General features: G+C 48.0%; 1 protein-coding gene across 14 annotated transcripts in view; it reads right to left on the reverse strand.

Annotated features, from left to right (window-relative positions):
- Positions 1-20,811, reverse strand: part of LOC8038614 (RNA-binding protein Musashi homolog Rbp6) — a 632,232-nt gene that overhangs the window by 439,470 nt on the left and 171,951 nt on the right. The window lies entirely within an intron of this gene.

Below are 20,811 nucleotides of genomic sequence, written 5' to 3' on the forward strand. Positions count from 1 at the left end.
CACCATATGCGGCGTGGATGATTGGCAGCATCGAAAATTAATTTCGCTGTCTCGAAACACGCAAGAACTACGCTATCGTTGTAAGGGATCTGTGGACATAAGCACGATGGATAAGTCGATTGGATGTTCAGTGCCAAAGACGCTTATATTGGCGAGGAACACTTTCAGCACGACAATGCTCCGAAGCGATCTTGGAGCGAGTGGTTCAGAACGGCCCTTTTCGAAGCTTGGAAGATTTTAATGGATCAAACTGAAGATTTCCGTGGCAACTGAAACTGATCAGCCAATCACCTTGCCAGGCTCGTTCGTCTGTACGTTAGTACCTCTCCGTGTCCGGCTAGCAGGCAGGGAAGGTAGTGGCGCCACTTTCCGGGAATCCAGCGACTTTAGCGGTGATCAGCCCGAGCTGACCGTGTAGTCGGTTGAATGCGGACTTGGTCTCCCTTACAATCAACGCCTCAGCGAACGTTCGCGTCCACGGGGCTCGTGTCCAATCGCTACGGTGACGGGACTAGCTGAACTCTAAAGAATTCGGGCAACACCGTTAGTGCATCACACAAAAGACAGTCCGCAGATATTCGGGAGTTTTAGGGAACCGTTTTTGCAGATCCGATACGGTACCATGGGCCCTCCGGTACCAACAGTTCATACGCGAGTCTTTTGTGGTGGCGCATGCGCAGTTGGTACCTGAGGGCTTATCGTACCCTATGGGGAGTGGAAAAACGCTTCCCTAAAACTCCCTACTGTCTGAGGCGTGTGTCTTCCTTGCATGCCGCTCCTGTCACATTGAATGCATACTACCTGCAGACATCTTCGCAGCATACATGCGTATGAGGCGAATACGCTTCGAATACGCTCGAGTAGTGTCCGCCGAAACCTCTGTCAACATCTCGGCAGATAACGCCGTTTCCATTGAATGATGTACAACCGCCGGACATGGGGCTTCACGATGCCGAAAGCATTGCGCCTACCCCGTGCGTTGCCAACCTCCGCGCATCGCTACAATGAACCTTAGCGGCCGAAAGACCGTCACCAGACCACGTGGCCGCACTTGTTGCCGCGGCGAGTTGAAGCAACGCCACCCGGAATGATCGAAGCCTCAGTGAGAGAATTTCCACATGATCGCAATTGAGATCAAGCGTGGACGCAGATTAAACACGAGTGTTTGCCGCGCCAGCATTCGGCTGGGACTCGTGTCGTATTGACACGTTGAAGGGCGTATCGGCATCAAGCTCTGGTTGAGCTGCAGAGTTGGAGTTTAATCATTTGTCTTTTTTTTTTTTTCCACGATTGCTATCGGGTAGGAAAAAAAAAACAAATCTAATGCGTATTTTATGGGCTACATGTATATATAGACATGGAGGAGTCATTCTGAGCTGCATCTAACGCGAATGGGACAATATGTTTCACGCTTTGATACTTGTAAAGCCAGTTGCACGAACCCGTCAGATATTCCTCTCGTACACGGTTCTATTATTGCTCCGTTCGCTGCGCTTTTTTAAGAGGGTCACGCCTCTCGTCGGAAATGTCGTGACCAGCGGCCGAGTGCGTGCGCAGTGCGGGGTCGCCGTCGCTCTCCAACGAGCATTCGGCACGCTCCGCCATTGACGCCCAGCTTCACTCATTTCTGGGCGGCGGTTTCGAGAGCAAGCATTCCTGAATCTTGGACAATAGACACTTGAAACTAGAGCGCCGCGTGCGCCGCTCCTAATTAAATTCTCGAACACCTCAAGCGCTCCACATCATATATTTTGAGGGCTTAAAACGTTCAAACATAGGCGTTTCCGGCATTAAAAAAAAATTTGAAAAATCGAGCGTGTTTACTTTTTTGCAGAGTATGCGGTGAGGGAATCATCGCGATTTGTGTAGCTCAGCACATACTGTGTACGAAAGCTGCGCTTCCAAATGGCGTCGAGCAGATTCTTGGACGCACTTCAGTGATAGATTGATAAGACGCTACACGTTTTCCACTTTTCTTGTTTTTCTTTCTTCTTTTGAAATGCAGGATCGCATTTTTGCAGAATTCAACTCAGATTCTGAGTGACTCTGTCGTCTGAAGCATGGCTTCGAACGGACGCCGAGTGTAGCAGAGTTGGCCGCCTGCCAAGACACTTAGCTGCGCTATGGTGGCTAGCTGCGCCGCCAACCGACTGAGCGTGTCAATAAGTTGTGAGTCATCCCACACGACGCTACGTCGCCTCAGTCTGTGCATTATCCGTGTCGTCGCAAGAAAAGAAGAGCTAGGAGAGCATGACGAGGCGACGCTGCGAAAAGACGCGACGGTACATGCCAAGAGGGTGGGTATTGTACGTGGACCACGACTGCGTTTCTTACAAAATGTTATTTCGCATATGACTCTTTGATCGACAGATCAAAATAATGCAGGTTTTATTTTTATTCTTTTTTTTGCGTTGTTTTAATGACACTATGGGCAAGTATTCGCTCAGAATTCCTACCATAACTTCCCATCCGAGAAAATGGCTTAATTTGGCACGCGACTGAACTTGAAACAGCATTAAGGAACTTGTGAGCGGCACAATATTTTTTCTAATCACGAGTCAGCTTTCTTTTTTTAATATATATAGTTCTGCGTTATTTCTGCGCATAAATTCGGGCCGCCTAACAAGCATGCGCTGTTCCTACGCCCTTAATAAACCCGATAGTCACTGACAATGTCAAACGCAGGGCGGGTCCCGAGCAAATCTCTTATCGCTCCAGAGCCAATAGGGTTATGGCATTAGCCGAGAAACCACTCCAAACAACCAATCAGGAAGCGTGAACAGTCACAATCTGGGTTTAGAGACAGAGAGAGAGATAGTCATATAACTAGGAGACATACCCCACTCACACAAACGATAACGTCGACCTCTATGAGCGATAAATCGGTACTTTTCGATTACCTTTTTCATTCAACGAGGCATAAACAAAATCATTGTCTTATACATCGCGTCCACACGACTCAGTCCTACATCAACACCGAGGGAAAAAAAAACACCGACTTTTGTACTAAACAAGAAACGCTACAATGTATAAGCGCTGGAATGCCGATACCAAAGCCACATTCATTTAGAGCCTATACGCGAGAAACAAAAGAGAGAAATTAAACCAACTGCGAACAGACGTACGTAGCACGGCCGGCATTGCTAATGCGGGAGCCGTATATCCGCTCTCTACGGTTCGCTGCGGATGGCCAACAAAAAGGCTGGGCAGTATCGTCAGAATGCAAATATGGGCAGTTAGCGTTCTCATACGCGGCTGGCTTTATCCCCGGCCCAATCAGCCTCCCGGCCTAACTTCATTTGGGGCAGTCTTTACCGAGCGGCCCATATATATATACACTCAGAGTCGCGGGCAGCATCTGCGGCAAATGAAGCTTCACACAATTAATCAACCGCGAATCGCTTCTGCCCTTGCCGCTGCCGTACTCCACCGAACGCCAAATGAGATGAGAATAAAATGTATATACGTATGGCAAAAAGAAGAAAAAGATAGACGCGAAAGAAAATGGTTCTAACGGAGTTCATTAGGGTTCCTGATTGGCGACTGCGATTATTTTACGAAAAAGAAAAAAGAAACGATCAAAGCGAGAGAAAAATAACGGCTTAACTGTGTTTTTGGAGAGAAAAAAAAGGAAGGAAAATGAAAGCCAACCAAACATAATTTTCAATTAAAAATGGGTCGAAGTTTGCAAAGTTGAGTAATGAACGGACCGCGACCTTCTCTGAAGTTGGTGTATAGATCGCCCTTAGGCATTGCGGATGTGTCTAAGGATTTCGGATCGTGAATTTGTGACGGACAATTAACTCAGCGTCAGCAGTTGTGAGTTTCAAATCGCTCTAGGGACGCTACTACAGTCACGGACAGTCTAAGACACGAAGGGCGTGGTGAGTCACTCGTATCTTATTAACGCTCCGCAGCCGACCAGGGGCCCTAAGCTGGACACTTGGCGAGAAAGACGGCGAGAAATCCGGTGGCTATGATTGGCCGGCGCCAAGGTCAACTGCGGCGTCGGCCAATCACGGCCGCCAGATTTCTCGCCGACTTCTTCGCCAAGTGTCCAGCTTAGGGCCCCAAAATGCAGCATGGGCCGATAAGGAAGCCGCAAAGCGAACCACGAAGGAGGACGCATCGAGCCGTGAGTGACTTCAGCGGATGAATGTCACATTTGTGAGTAGCGCACTCGTTTAGTCGTTTCTATATCTCATCGTTCTAAGCGTGCATTAAATAATAAGTATCCTAAATTTTTAACATACAAAAAACAAATCGGCAAAGATTTTTTTTTATTATTATTATTTTCAATGTCCTATAAAATTCTCGAAATTCAGTGCCTAAGGCGCGATATCTTAAAATGGTATAGAAGACAATCAACCGTCGTTTTGGGGGAGTGAAGAAGATCCTTCATTTTTATCATTCTTTTATCACTCTTACCAATTTTTATTAACTTGAGTGCATAAGTGACGCGACGGCGATTTTCCCGTTATATTTAGCGGGGGAAACCGAAGGTGTTTAGGTCATGTGATATCGATTTTCGCGCCAAATGTAGCGGGGAATCTGGATTGGTGTATAGGTGACATGACATCTCTCTTCCCACCGACTTTGGCGGGCAAGCGTAATTGGTTTATAGGCCACGCGACGTCAGGTTACGTGCATCAATATACATCACGTAACCTTAACATCAATTCAGAGTCCCCGCTAAATTTAATGCGCGGACGGACAGACAACTTCTTGGGTATGGGGGATTAGCGTTTTAAAATCATCTTTATGCTTTAAAATACTATTTAAAGTTGTACTTGCAGAGTACCCATGACGCAACTTTAGCGTAGCGAGCAGCACCGCGGTCTACAAAATGTAAAAGCCCTTTCACACAAGTTGTGACTGCTTAAGGCCGACAGACTGGCACGCTGGCGCCATCTTTGCGGTGACTCTGGAATTACCTCAAAGACAATGCACATCAGAAGTGACTCTTTTGTTTTTGTTTTACTTACGGTACCAGAGGGCCCGCCCTGTTTTAAAGAGGATTTGGTTCATCTGACTGACTGACTGCATTTCAGTAGAGCGAAGGTTTGGCGGTATTTTCGAGGTCAAATGCACGTACTACATATGATAGACGGTCGTTCGTAACATTGACAAAAACTTTCGAGCCAAAAAAAAAAAAAAAATGATGCGCGAAAAACAAAGGAAATATACGGGAGCGTCAAGTGTTCCACGTCTACCCAATAGGTGGCGCCAGTGTGCTCTCTTGTCGAAGGCTCACAGTTCTAAGAAGTCGCAAGTGTGTGAATGGACGTTAAGGAACAGACTAAGGAAAAGTAGTTTAGGTTCGAAACGGCAACACATTCTGTTGACTAAATGTATGCGCTGATACGCTCATCATCGTGTGATAACGTAAAGCGAATCGATAGGGCGTATTCACTGGACGCCATATTCGAGGGCGCTGTTTATAGCGCATGCTCGAAACGAGCTCGTAATAATAGGCTGCTAAGGCCTTCAATCTTGATGGTGCGGAATGCAAGTTGCAAAAGAACTGCGGAAACTAAACATCAGCACGCGCTCAGCATTCGCGCATCCAGCTATGGCCGCCAATGAGTACTCCCTAGGGTGCCTCAATGTCCTTCTGTTTAGGGTGATGCCACCCTTTGTAGTACCCGATGCCGACAGCACGCGCTCACGGGTAAAATACAAAGAAATCGACGAAAACAAAATGTCGCCGTAGCACAGTCAGCGCCACGAGCGCGTGCAGGGACACGTTCTTTCACGCGCTTCTGAACAAAAAATTAAAATAAAAGTGTGAGACAAAATGGTCAGATGTCTCCACCCTAAGCAAAGCGCACATGAAGGCACCCTAATACTCCTATTGGCGAAGAGATCGAACTATAGGGGGCAAGGTTCAGTATCATCATCATCACCACAAACAATCGCTGCGTGGCTAACAACTCCGACGCCCAGCACTCGCCTATAGCGCACGCCGCATCGTTTCCGCGCTCGCTGCATATTTATTTGCTTCTAGCGCTTTGGTGCGCACTCGCAGCGTACCGCAGTGCTCGAGACATGCTTTTGAACCGGGCATATGCAGCGCGGAGGACTGCAGCACGTACACGATGAAGCGAACGCCGCCCGCCGTCGGCTCTGGTGCAACGCTGCACTCGATCACATGACCGCAGCTGAGCACGTCCGCTCCTTCAACGAGACACTGCTTGCTTTTGGCGAAGTCGTCTATGACTATCGCGAGAGACGGGGTAACTAAAAAGTGATGCGCGTGTTTTGTGAATCATTCAGAAAAACACGGACGCCGCGCCGGCCACGCACGATCCAAGGCGCGCGACAAATACGACGCGGCTGACCCGGCACGCGCGCCCTAAACTTTTACAGACAAAATTCGAGAGAGAGAGAGAGAGAGAGAGAGAGAGAGAGAGAGAGGGGGGGGGGGGGGGGGCAAAATATTCGGAACCCCCTTCTGAATCCGTCACTACCACGCATGCGCTTCTTTTGCCTTTCAATAGGGCTTCGATGACATTGAACGCAAGAGGAGCTAGATTGCTTTTATCTAGATACGTTTAGGAGAAAATAATAGTGTTATGTATCTTTCACAAGCGTTGCGTCGTTGTCCTTTATGGCATCGAATGCACTAATGACTGCTATTGAAGAGTTTGTTTGCAACACAGCGTTAGTTCCCGAGGTGGCCGCGAGGCAGCGCCGCAAACTGTTGGCGTGTTCCGCGTACCGCACTACCGGACGGAGCTTTTGAAGCATCATTTTAAGCGCGCGCCCGGGTGATACCGTGACTGCGGGAGCGCGTGCTTAAAGGCAAGCTTCAAAGACTCCGGTATTCACCTCTCCATAACAGCGTAGGAGGGCGCGTTCATGGGTGTGTTTGTGTGTTATGCACGCCCACTTTCTGGCTGGCCGCCATTGCGAGCGAGCGCTGGCTGGACAGTGATTTAGCACGTGTGGACTGTGACTTTACTAAACAGTGGAAACGTCAATATATAGTGCGGTACGCAGAACCCGGCGACGGTTAGCTAAAAGTCCCCAATAGGGAGTTTAAGAAAATCGTTGACCAAGTTTCGATACCGCTGTCAGCGCGCGATTCAAAGCATACTTCGAAGTGGCATGGAGTTCTCTCGACCGTCCACGAAGAGAAGCTATGATATATTTTTTTTATTTATTTTACATAAATGAGCCACTAGCCAGAATAAATAAAATAGGTGAGAAACGTTGGGGACCAGTCCCTTTCGACGGAACAGAAAGTTCACATTTTCGTGGTATTTTATGATGACGACCGAGATTACATCAACATCTCGGACCTTGAGCGCAGAGGGAAGCGGATCCAAGTTCATCCTGAACATCGAGTGAACTGGATGGTTTGCCTTTGGTTGGTAAGTAGTGAATCTGATCACCCAGAAAGCAGATGACGGCCCATACGAGGTTAAAGAAAGACGGCTCGATAAGAGTGCACATATAACTAATATAGTACATATAAAAATTATATTCAAAAATATTTTCGCTCTTTTATCGATATAACAAGATATACTTGTTTTTCCTAAAATAAAACTATCATACCTGCAAAAAATATAAACCATGAATCGTTCGCTTATTCTCATAAGCGAACGATTCATGGTTAAGAAGTTGACTGCGTTGGGAAACGACTGCAGACAAACGACAGAAAAACACGTGTTTGTCCTTCGTATGTTTCGTCTGTGACCAAAATATGCTGACGAAACATAAAGTCTCGTTCTTAATGAAACACGTTGTATTAAGCTCAACGTAAGTGGAATATCCAAAATAAAATCTAAAACTAAATAAAGTCCGAACTACAATTGGAGCGATACAATTTCACAATCCGTTCGAACAGTTTGCTTCTACAGCGAAAATTCAAAAGTGAAAAGGAAAGAAGACAAAAACAGGCAACAAATATAATTTCCTTCAGTTACACATTTCTCGCGCGCATATTTTATGTAGACAAGTCAACAAAACCGGGTTCTATGAAGTGGCCGCAAGACGTTTTAATAAAAACGGTCCCAGGAATGTTCATTGACTGCTAGTGCCGCCCAAATCGAGGCGATCATCGCACGACCAGGAAAACTAGATCACAAAAAGAGGTTGTGCGTTGCACCTGCAGTTTCCGTAATAAGCCGGAATTCCTCTTCTATTTCCCTTTCCCTCACACACAAACACACATACAGACAGACACACACGCACGGACGTAGGCACGCACGCATAAACAAACAGACACGCTCACGCACGCACATCCTAAGTACAAGCACACACAAAAAATAACGTAATTTAGTTTAGGGCCTCCAAAGACCGGGAAAAGGAAAAAAAACGCGTTACTTTCTCTTGGGTTCTGTGCGTTATCTTTAACCATAAAAAAGCTAAGAAAAAAAAAAGAAAAAACGAAATTGCGGTTTGAACAAGACTATTAGAACTCAATTGTTTTCTTGTTCCGTTCAAAATGTTCGGCGTAAATAAAATAAATTAAAAGTAAAAAGAAAAAAAAAAAGGATCGAGGCCAGCGAAAGAGCAAAATATGTATAACGAAATTGCTATAACGAGAATGGACAGGGAGAAATCAAAGAACGGGGAACGAACCGAATACCACGAACCTCATATTGGCAAACGAGCATTCGAGGTGCTTTCTCACCGAAAAACAGCAATTTCGTTTAACGAGGAGCCTGTAACAACAGGACGCGAGCCAGGAAGAAATGAAAAGAAAGTAAGAGGAATCCGGAGGCGAAAGCGGCATCAAAACGAGGAGGCTGCATAAATCAAATAAGAACATCGCCAAAGATTGAGGAACACGATCGGTCGGAGGCAGCGCTCGCTGAAGTCATTTCCGGCTATTCCTGCACGTCGTACACCCCGCGGCAACGGACGGAGTGCCGGGCGAAGAAAGGAAGGAAACTAACAAGCGACTGGAATATTTAACGAGACGTGTTCGCTTCGCTCAATCACAAGGCCCATCCGTCAGACGACAGTCGCGAGCGGGCTACACACGAGGTTGTTACGTACGAGGAAGGCTTACTCAATGGAAACGTCTTGGAACAGAGCGGAGAAGCAAGCGAGCCGGTCTCTAATTAATGACGGAGCTCCGTGCCTGTACGGCAAACACCGATGGCAGACAGCGGGACATTCGCCGGGCACTGCAGCGTTTACGAAGATTTCACAATCAGGATATTCGTAATTTTAGCTCGAACGCACGAATCACCCGTTTCGACAGGTACCGCGATCTTAAGGCCCGTTCCCACTCTTGCAACCGAGTACGACCGAGAGAAAAGAGACCTGTTGAAAGTTCTTAAAATTTCTTAGGACGAGAGAACACACTGGCACGCTGGCGCCATCTATACGTTGACCCTGGAACTGCATTTCACAAGAGCGAAGGTTTTGCGGGATTTCTGAGGTCAAATGTGCGTAATACTTATAAGAAGGTTTGTTTATAACGTTGACAAAAGTTTTTTGAGCCAAGAAAGAAAGGATAATGCGCGAGAGAAATAGATATTATAGCGAACCGCCAAGTTTACACTGCTACCCAATAGATGGCGCAAGTGTGTCTTCTCGCCGTAATAGATATTAAGAGGTTCCAAGGCAGTCGGTTCTAAGAGGTCGCAAGTCTGTGAACGGGCCTTTACGCGGAAGTTTCGCGAGTCCCGAGACGGCTCGCGGCCGCTGACGTCGGGGCCGGAACTCGAGGCTCGAACGTCCGTGTGTCCTGCCGAACTTTGACGCAGCTCTCGTGCCCAATCGTTCAGTGGCACAACCTGGCCAAAGTCCCCTTTTTGGCCACCAGTCGCGCTGACTCGCAAACTCACCGAGTCGCCTCCTGTTTACTGCCCTCAGGCTATGTAAACAGGAGAACGAGCGGGGAGAACCAAAAATAGCGCTTCCAATATTCGCATATCTGGCCATGCGTTTTGCAACCCTCGCCTCTTACTGCCATGCTTCGATTGCTCCAGTCAGCGCACTGCGGCAGTTTCTCAATAGGAGGGCGATCATCGTTCATCAGCATCACGTCTGAATCGCCAGATGACATCACTCCATCTAACTTTGCGAATAGACGAAGTGCAAAGCGCGTCAGGCCCTGCCAAAGGGCCCTTTCACTCGGAGTGATGATGATTCGGCCGCGCAGGCATCACCATCGCTTGCATTCGGAAATACTAATGAGAATGATGCCTGGGAGCCACGACAGACGTTGTCTCACCCATAAAAAAAAAAAAAAAAAAAAAAAAATCGCTTCGAGCTTTTTTTATTTTTATTTTTTTATTTTTTATTTTTTTTGTTACAAAAAAAAAAGAAAGAAAAGAAGAAAACTTGATTTGCGGAGCTGAAACATTTATTGACCCCTCTAAAGTGCCGGCTAGTTTTTCACGCTTCGGTAGAAAAATATCCTTTACATTCTACGAAATATGCTATCAAACAACGAGTCCCGCACTCCACAAAACATGGAAGGGCTTTATCGACTACAATGTTATGCAGTATACAGCTTTGGAAATTTCGATAATGACCGCTGATAACTGCTTTTTACAAACGAACGGCCCGCAAAGCGTACACCATAGAACAGATTCAAGCATCGACAATCATGTCCAATGATCGGGTTCCGGTCGAAAATATTTGCTTCTCGAAACTGCAGATACGGATTACCTGCTACAGAATGCCTTCGTAAAAGCGAATAAACCTATTCTTCCCTGGCTACACCAACCTCTTGTGAAAACGTTTCTTGTTCTTAACCATAACTCTCGTAATATGTTGTTCCTTTCGGAGTTCTCGGAGTGCACTCTATACACGCAAAACTTTCTGATCGTGTTGCTGTTGATGCTGAGTGGTCAACTTCAAGATGACGCTTCTATCCTGCAACTGGAGCACTTATTTTCCTCGAAATGTTTATGCAGAGGCGGTCTGAAAGCTCCAGAGAGAACCAACACGGGTGGGGTCGAACTAGCGAAAGCGTTTTAACCAGACAGTCAATATGGATAGCCATCGAGAAGGAATGCCAGACACAAACAAACACCGCCTTGACCGCGTTTCAGGAAAAGGGAACGAACATAAATAAAGGAAAAAATTAACAAATCAACAAGTCAACTCAATGTGGCAACCATACATTTCACGTTGAATACCTTACAAGAAAAAGAGCCTGCGGAAATTAAAATAAACTTAGTTTCATTATGAAATAAAAATAAAGCGGAAAGGGCACATGGCAAAACACAATACTCACAGACAGGTGCATTCCGTTTTTCCTCTGCTCTTTTGATACTGTCATGTTAAGAGTTGCATTGTGTCGAGAGCCAGGAATTTAAGTTGATAAAAATGGCGCCGCACTACTCGTGTCCGGGCAAAACGACGGCTAATTTGGGGTCTCTAACATGCATCGCGCAGTAGCGATTACACGAACGCAAGACGGTACAACCAACACTCAAACCTGTAGTCATAGAGGCCCAATATGGACTCACGATGGCAGTGTCTATATCGGCACAAGCTTCCTTGGCGAGCATCCATGCTTTAAAGCACACGACCGGTCCTAAGCTCTCAACTTAAAATCTCTCGGGCCGGTTGCACCAACGTCACTTACCTTAACCCAAAGCGGCTCTTTCCTAAGTCGGCTTATACCCCTGTTACACGGGCACACTTAACCGCGGTTAACTCAGCTTTAACTGCGGTTACGTGGCAGCACAGATGCCGCACTATACCAATACCACCTAGAAGACAAGGCCTTCGCATGACGTTTCGTTAGTAGATCCCCGACCCGCCCCAAGCGGCAAACACCCCGAAGCTTGACGAGAGTAGGGGCCGCGTCGCAACTACGTCGCATTCATTTGCGGCCGCAGCTGTGTGCGTGACTGTTGAGCGCGAGCTGATAGCGAGCTTCCAGTGCATTTGCGACGTGCACGCGAACGCTCCCTCGGCTAGGAGCGCGAGCTAGCACGCGCTCCTGGCTTTGAGACGGGCATTTCTAGCGCGCGCGCTCGTTCTGCGGTAGAACGCTTCGAAGCAGCTACCCGAGGTATAAACAGCACCCTCGAAAATGGCGTCCAATGTCAGCGTCCAACGTCCAACGAAGGGCTTTTCAGCCCTTCGCGCAGCAGTAAGGCAATTTCGCTTATGCATTTGACGCTCCACGTGAACGTCTAACTTCATCGTATGCTATTTGCAGGAGACACTCGGCGTGAGCATCTGTTTCATTATCTGTTACACAAACCACTGAAGCAGGCGATGGAGCAGACGATGTAGCAGACGATGTTGCTCATCCGGGCTAGCTAGGGGGCGCTGAGGGGATCTACTAGTGATGACGTTTAGAGGAGGAAACGCGCAGGCCTTGTGTTCTAGGTGGTATTGACTATACCCTCGGACAGCTATTTCAAAAGAAGTGAAGAGAGCGCGTGCACTGCTTTGATGGGTGCTCAAGATGATCAAGCGCACGTTTGCCCATAGCTCTGACTGCATTGCCGCAGAATGTTGTCGGCAAGTATTGTGCGCTAATTGTGGTTTAGCGTAACTGCAGTTAAGTGTGCCCGTGTAACAAGGGTATTAGCGTCCTAAGCCAAGCTCGCATAAGCACGGGTTTAAATTCCGGTTGCACCAACGTTAACCCGGCTTTACAGACGCGCCCCTAGCTAAACGCTGGATTTGCCTAGGGAATGTAGGGACAAACAGAGCGAACTAGGGAACGCTCAGAGGGACGAATACGATTGACGGTGAGCAATCTCGTGATGTAAACAAAAAAACCTGCTGTAGTCGGCGTCTGCTTTTCGCTGTATTTCTTCGGTGAGTAAGGAAATAAAGGTCTCCAAATTCAATCATTTTTTCGCTTAACTTTCAAAAACAGGAGTCAACGCTTTAAATAAACACGAATGCTCTTCACATCTGTGATTGTGTGTTTAATATCGGTCGATAACAAAATATTCTGACAGTGACCGTAGTTTTCGTGCCCCATTTTGAAATAAAGGAGCCATGGGGGCCCCAAATCTCATCGAACGCGAGAAGGAAGCTCTACTCGCTACATCGCTGAAGACAAAACATCGTCGAGAATAAGTAAGCAGGTAAGATGACTACTAAAATCAAGTCATGCCTGAGACCGATGAAATTCAAAACAGTGACGAACTCGCCACGGCAGCTGCGAAAATGCCCGGCAATCGTCGAATAGAAGTCGTCGAGTTGTCGTCGCCATGAATAAAAGCTATAAAGCAAAATATTCCTAAAAAACGCGATCACCAGAAAAGTTACGGTTATGGAACGATACAGTTTTCTGAAGCCAAGATTCTACTCGCGAGAAAAGAAAAATTCACCGACGATTGTCTCGAAGCTCAGAAAACAATAGAAATTGACTTTTCGCTGTTTTATAATTTAAAAGCGCCGCAACCTGAAGCAAACGGCAGAAGTGTCGATAATCAGCTGATCGCCGAGATCAGGTACTGCCACCATTCAATGCTCTCATCGGATTGAAGGATATGCATTGCAAGTAGAAATAAACCAGGCGGTAAATAAGAATACGTTACAGTTATGCGAAAATCAGTTGAGTAAGTACATTCGAATAAGCTTGTTGACAGAATAACCAACGAGAAGACAGATGTGAGCCCCACAGCTCCGTACGCATCTCGGTTAGGGCTAACACGCCCTGAAAGTGGAGAGCCAACTGGGAAACAGCGGTCGATAAACACTTCACACGACAATATTTTGCATCCTTGTCACAATCGAAGGTCATTCTGTCGAGACTCTCACGCTGTTGTAGCCTAAAACACTTTATACAACCAATTTCGTCCACCGCGTCGACCGCCACAAACCAGCCGCCATGTTTTAAATCCAGGATTACGAAACAACCAAAAGTAAAGCGCCCAATGTTGAGCGCTTACGATAAGCGTAGTTTAGTGCTAGGTTTAGCGATAAGCGATTTTGGTGCAACCGAACGAAACCGAAACTTAGTTTAGGTTCCCGGCTGAGCTCGGCTTTGCGCTAAGCGGCGTCAGTGCAACCGGCCCCCAGTGAAGAAACTCACGATGCTGCGTAATAATAGTATATTCTGTTTCACCTTATGATGAATCGTTAAGGACGCTACGAGTCATCGAAGCCCATTTAATGCCGCGAGCACATCACGCGTTTTACAGCGGAGGGTCTCAAGCGGACCCTCCGCTGTAAAACGAGCCGAAAAAATCGGCGCCGGCAAATAGAAAGCTTAAGCTTTCACCAAAATGTGCACTGAGCAGGTCAGTCTCACTGTGTCAAATCTCAAGACGCATTTCTCTTTTCGTAAAAAAAAAAAATGACAGCAAAAAACGTGCGAAAGTTAATGTTGGGCCCGTTCGCAGACGACCGAGTTATCGACGCAATTAAATTGTGACGCCATCTCCTGACGGATGAAGCGTGCAGAAGACGCACTTTGTTGTCTTCTCGCTGCGCCTATCGCAAGGTGGCGCCACAAGTTAATAGCGTAGGTAACTTGGTCGTCTGCGAACGGGCCCAACATGAACTTCGGCAAGTTTTTTGCTTTCATTTTTTTACGGAAACAGAAATACGCCTTGAGATTTGACACGGTGAGACTGACCTGCTCTGTACACATTTGGTGAAAGTCAGAGCTTTCCACGGGGTGTTCCCGAGTGATATCCGAGCATAAAATGAACCGCATAAATCAGTCATATGGGCGCAATGAAACTCTTTACAAAGGTGTCTTTAGGTGATGCATTTATCACACAAATTTCGTAAGTACAGGATAAAACGAGAAAGGTAAAAACGTTATGTATCTATGCACGGCGGAAAAAAAAGTAAACAAACAGTCTGCTTGATGCTGCCACTCACAGATGGCGCCACTTGACATGACCACTCAAGCAACACCTCCTACGTTTTACGCGGATAAAGGCCCGTTCACACTCTTGCGACCGAGTAAGACCGAGAGAGACCACACCGGTTTTTAAGCCTCTTACGGAGTCTTAGGACCAGCTCTGCAGCAGTGCATCCGGCCGTAAGACGTCGCAAGAGGCTTAAAAAGCGGTCTTGTCTTTCTCGGTCGTACTCTGTCGCAAAAGTGCGCACGGGCCTCAACCCTCTTCAGGTATGGTGGCGCCATCTATGAGTGGCAGCATCAAGCAGACTGTTTTAAGTTTTTTTTTCCCCCCGTGCATAGATATATAGCGCTTTTTCTTTCCCGTTTTGGGTTTCTGAGAGCCTACACTCACGAAATTTGAGGGGGAAAAATGCAGCACCTAAAGACACATTTGTAAAGAGTTTCACTGCGCTCACTTTATCGGCTAATTTACGCGGTTCATTCTACGTTCAGACATCGCTCGGGAACACCCTGTATGTGCAGGCGCGGATACTTCCGGCTCGTTTTGCAGCGGAAGGTCCGCTTGAGAGACCCTATATTCCCAGCGCTGCAGTCCGCCGCGGTCCATCGTAAGGTGAAACGAAGAAAGGAGCTGCGAGAAACGTGAGAGAAGCGCACGTCGGCGCTCACTTGACGCTCCGAGCGGCCCGCGTAGCAGCACGCGGTCACGTCGAAGCCACGCGAGAGTGGACGGCCCGCGGGAATCGCCGGGGTCTGCATCACCGGGGGCTAGCGTCGGCAGAGCCTGAGCGGGGGGCCCATCCGTCAGCGCACTGTTTCACCCGACACCGGGGACGCGTTTCGAGCTCGAAGGTGCGGCAGTCGACCTTCGTGCGGTGCATGGAGCTCGATTGCGCCGCTGATGACGGGTGCGGTCCAGTAGTCGCGATCGCCGCCGAGTACTCAGTTACGTGAGTCATATTTGGAGATTCAAACGGCGATGTGCACCCCAAACGCAAGGTGACATAAATGATCAATGTCGTTTGGTCTTTTTTCCTTCTCTAGGCTTGTGCGAATACTGATGCTTATCGAACAGTGCAGTGTTATTCCGAACTTCAACATTGCAAAATGAGATCGTAAGTCGTGCGGTTCTATGAATGCCGCAGCGCTATTCGATTCGAGCGACTATTGGCACGCCCTAGCTTTCTTCCCCCTATCTTAATGTTTCGACTCCGCACCTTTCGTGAATAGCTGTTAAGTGGATGAAGAAGAAATAAACGGGTGTTGCAGTAACCGACAACTTGAGCAACGCGGGGTCGTGATGAGTCCCGAGCGCTTTGTTATCGATCCCCATCTAGTGAGCTTCGGGCGTCAGCCAATACGAACACCGACGAAAGAAACACGGAGCAAGAAACATTTACAGTAATAAACCACGCCCCGCGGTTATTAAACTCTCGGTGAGTACGGGGTGCTTACGTGTTTACGTCCTAGTTTCTTCTTTTCTCGCCTCGGCGTCGGTTAACACAATTTAACCTAATTTCTCTCCGAATAATTTAAAACATACCTATCCCTCCACGCAGATCACCATAAGCTAGAATAACTCGATCCCGCGGGCATTCCTTAAATCCATGAAAATGTTTCCTGTTTGAAGTACTTTCCTCTTCGTTCAGAGCGGAAAACCGCGTTCCCAGAAAACGGTATACAAAACGCTACATTAATCCCCCCCAACCGTTTGGAAGGAACTCTACGCCCGCTATACTTTTTAGACCATCTCCCCCCCCCCCCCCCCCCCCCCCCCAAGTCCTTGTCGTCGTGTCCCTAATAGACTTCGCGAAACAAGAAGACTTTAAATCGATCCCACCCCCGCCAGCAACACGTTCGTTTCCGGAGGAGTTCACAGTGCAAAGCCAGCGCCGTTTCCAAAAGTGTACACAAGCTCGCCCCTCATCGCGGTATATTTTATTTTTTTCTCTCTCTTTCACGTGTCATTATTTCGGGCCATTTCTGAAATCGAATTTACGGACGACGAAACCAAATTAGAAAACTGGGTCTGGGAGGGGGAAGATGGTGGGGAAGAGGGAGAGGATGGTGTAGAAGAGGAGGGGAGGGGGAGGCAAGGCAGCTAAGGTTTACTTTGCTTTGGGGGAGAGGCGCGGGGGCACAATGGGAACACATCGACTTCGAGTTCGAATCGCGGAAAAATGGAGGCAATCCTCCAGAGGCTTTCCGAATAATCCTCTTAGGGATGTGGCCAGAGAGAAAAATACACGTCATAAAACTAAGAGAGATGAAATTTTTGTCGACGCAAGCAGAGCGCTGCACCACGGCGACGGCCGAGGAGATGGAAAGATAAAGAAGAGTGTTCCTATTATGGTCCCGTATAAATGAATAAAAACAAAATACGCCGTTTTTTATTTTCGGATAAGTTCCGTCCGAGGAAATAGTTTTAGCTCGGCTTCTTCTGCGTCGCCGCCGTGCAAAAAGATAGACCTGGTGTATCGTCTTTCTTCGGCCCCCTAGCTGGGAGTTTCGTATATTTCTCCCGATCAAATGACCGAAAACGCGACGGTTTCAAATGAAGAGGATGTAATCTACAACTAGGTGACAGAAGCAGTGGCGGCGGTAATACCCGAAAGCCGACACCCGGCCACAGACCATTGCGGAAATATATGGAGGTCCTGTCGTATGCCTCAAGCATTATGACGATTCGATGTAGAACACGTGAAAGATCACTTAGCAATAGAAGACGAAGTTTAACATTTTGTGAACCAGGACGCATCGAAGGCGTGCAGGAGAATAAATAGCAAAACGGTATGTGATTAACTTGTTTTTGTGCGTGTGTGTTTGTGTGTGTGTGTGCGTGCATATGCGTGTGTGTGTTTTATGTCCTGAACCCACAAAAAGTAAGCGAAAACTTCGAGTCGGCCCGAACGTATACATCGGAACAGCTCTACACTGTGGGTTAGATGCGAAACCTCGTAAACACTTCAAAAACAAACAAGATCTATATATTTCATTATTCTTCTTTTAAGGTAACGTGTTGGTGTTATATTTTTTTTTACGTTTTTAAATTCGGGCTTTGGTGAATGGCGAAGTGACGAATATCAAACACAAAATCGAACGGGCCCCTCCTTGCGCGCCTTATCTTCACATCTACGCTTCCCAAATGTTTTCCATTCCTCGCAGGATTCTCCCGTCTTTCTCTGCCCCACAACCCGACCAGAGGTCGGGGTCGTCAAAATCAGGGCAGTTCTCTTTAGGGTTACCTAAGGAAACAGCATTGCAATTTTTAATCATCTCTTTTCTAATACCTTGACTACAAGAGTGGCCACCATCGTGAGAACTGGCGTCGCGTGCAACAGAAGGCGCGACTGTGGTTGGTATTTCGCGATTTCTTCTCGAGTTTCGTATGACTTCGTCTTCAGTGCACCTTTGCCCGCCTATATTCTTCGGAGGCAAAAGACTCAATTCTGACCTTCAAATCGCATGGTGCCTCCCCCGAGCGCAAGATCGTGACAGATCTCACCGTGCTCTTTATATGAATATATGTATATCTATTACAAAATGATTTTTTTTTTCTTTTTGGCTTAGCAGGTTTGTTAAAAAAAAAAGTTTTATGCGGTTTGTGAGCGTGAGTTATTCGGCCAGGGGCCATAAGATAGGGGGCTAATCGTAACGATCAGTCGGCTGATTAGGCCTAATTTGTTAATTAACTTTTTAAATAGTGAAAATATACATTTTGTTCCAATTAAAACTTGCTGGGCGTCGTCGAAAATCAGTAAATCAACTTTTTTTAGAGAGATATAAGTGAAGGGTTGCATTTTACGGCGTTCCGTTAGAACGCTCAATTCAGACGCCTTACTAGGTTTCGGTTTCTCATCAGAGCGCACCCCTGCGCCCGCGGTCCTGCTCCCCAGTGGCTGAGAAACGCAACATACGTGCGCAATACTTGCCTCCATCCTACGAGAGGGCTGAGGAGGTGGCTTCGCGCCGCGACCACCGGGGAGCGGGGCCGCGGGCGCAAAGATACGCTTCGAAACCGAAACCTAAAATCGCGTCCGAACTGCGTTTTTTTTTTTTTTTTTTTTCGGAACGCCGTGAAATGCTGTTTCTGCGTTATATCCTTTATAAAAGAGTTGATTTAGTGGTTTTTGATGACGCTCAGCAAGTTTCTAGTTTGAACCTTATGCCTATTTCCCTTAATTCAAAAGTTATTTAACACATTTTGGTTAATTAACTGAATAAACCGCACTGGAATAAAAAAAAAAGGTCGATTCAGGTCGTGACGTGCCAGATTTCCTTCAGTCAAAGCCAAGACCCCAACGAGCCAATCAGCGCGTCGGAACGAGCTACGTACGTTAGAGTGTAGCATTAGAGCGTGCTCCTCCCGTGGAGAGCTGTCACGTGCTTCGTTCTGGCGTTCTGGTTGGCTCGGGAAAACCGTAGCGTTCGTTCTTTACCAAGCAACGCTGGAACGAAGTATGTCAACATTTCGATCTCGTTGCTTACTCAAAGCAGGCAGATCAAAGCAACGTAACCCAGCAGCAGGCCGCGATGTTAGGACGGAACATAAGCGAGCCTTCCACATTCAAAACTACATTTTTCTATCACTTATCGCCAGGTGAAAAATGCCGAGTCATTGGGCTGTGGACGCAAGCGCGACGCCTCACATTCCGCAGGAGAGAGATATACTGAGCATGTTCCGACTGCGTTTCACAGCCCAGTAGAAAAAAAGATGGCGCCGCGCACAAGGCGATGGCTGGAATGGTCTATAGCCCATTCCAACAATCGCGTTCTGCTTGCTGCCATCTTAGTCTACCGGACCATGGAATTCGGTTGGAGCATGCGCAGTAGACCCAATTACTACTCGGCACTTTTCGTTATGTGATAACCGCGGCAAAGGTGCATGCGAGGCGGAGATGAGATACGGAAGGAAGCTAACGAGCTCGCGGATCCACGGGAAAAAAAAAATGAGCATAAAAAAGCAGCGCGTGTTTCTGGTTCGGTTCGCGTGTCCGTCTGGTTCGGCCGTCGCCGGCGGCAATGTTGCAGTCGGCGAGTTGCGGAGCGCGCGCTGCCCCGTGATGCGTCGTGCGTAACGTCGACGGCCGGAGCACGTATCGATCCCCGCGGCACGCGACCTCGGGGCTCTCGGGGTCCGGACCTGGTGGGGAAGGGGGGGGACGCGTGGACGGCATTCCGAGTGACAAGCCGACGTCGCCCCGAGCCGAAGGGCCCCACGTGACATAGAGCCCGGACAGGCGGGCTTGACTCCCTCGACACGCCACAAGCGATCGGCCTCAGCCCGCGACCTTGTCTTCATCTTTCTCCTTCCAACGAGTTTCTTGCCACCCCGTATTTAGTTCGAACACTCCCGCGTCTAGCTCACAGCGCCTATCTGATACGCGTGCGTGCGTGCAAGCGTTTCTGCTGCGTGTTGGTGTGTTTGGACGCTTGCCCGTCTGCGTGTTCTTTTTTTTTTTCTACCTCTGCCAGTCTGTGTGTGAGCGTTTATGCGCGTATATGTTTCTCTACGTATCTCCCCGAACGAGTGCGTTTATGTGTGTATGTCTTCGTGTGCTTGCTTGCGTCCGTGTGTGTGCGCCCCCGTGTGGGTTCATGTGCGCGCGTGTTCCTCACTGACACCAGAAGAGCTTTTCTAGCGCGAGTACTTGTGTAAACAAACCAAAGCATGCCGCACAGCTACGCAGCGCCTATTCATTCGGCGGTGCACAAACGGAACGCTGCTCGTGCTCTCTGTACACACGTCGCAAACACACACAAACATACAAAAAAGTACCCCCCCCCCCCCCCCCCCCCCGTCCCTTCCCATCGAGCCGCATGGAGAGAACACGTCCGCTCAATTGGATGCGGCGGAGCGGTGGAGAGCCGGCGCTCGATTCGAAGCTGCGGACGACAGAGAAGCACGTATGGTCGAGGATGCAGCGCGCCGCTGCGACGCGTGGCTAAGCGTTCGGATATTGTCGCAAATAGGAAAGCGATGGGTTGCAACATGGCGTGCAGGCTGCGCCAGCGCGCCCGAATGTGCAGAGAAAGACACGTATATA

Source organism: Ixodes scapularis, unplaced genomic scaffold (genome assembly GCF_016920785.2).
Source record: "Ixodes scapularis isolate PalLabHiFi unplaced genomic scaffold, ASM1692078v2 PGA_scaffold1__304_contigs__length_218370807, whole genome shotgun sequence".
Lineage (NCBI taxonomy): Eukaryota > Metazoa > Arthropoda > Arachnida > Ixodida > Ixodidae > Ixodes > Ixodes scapularis.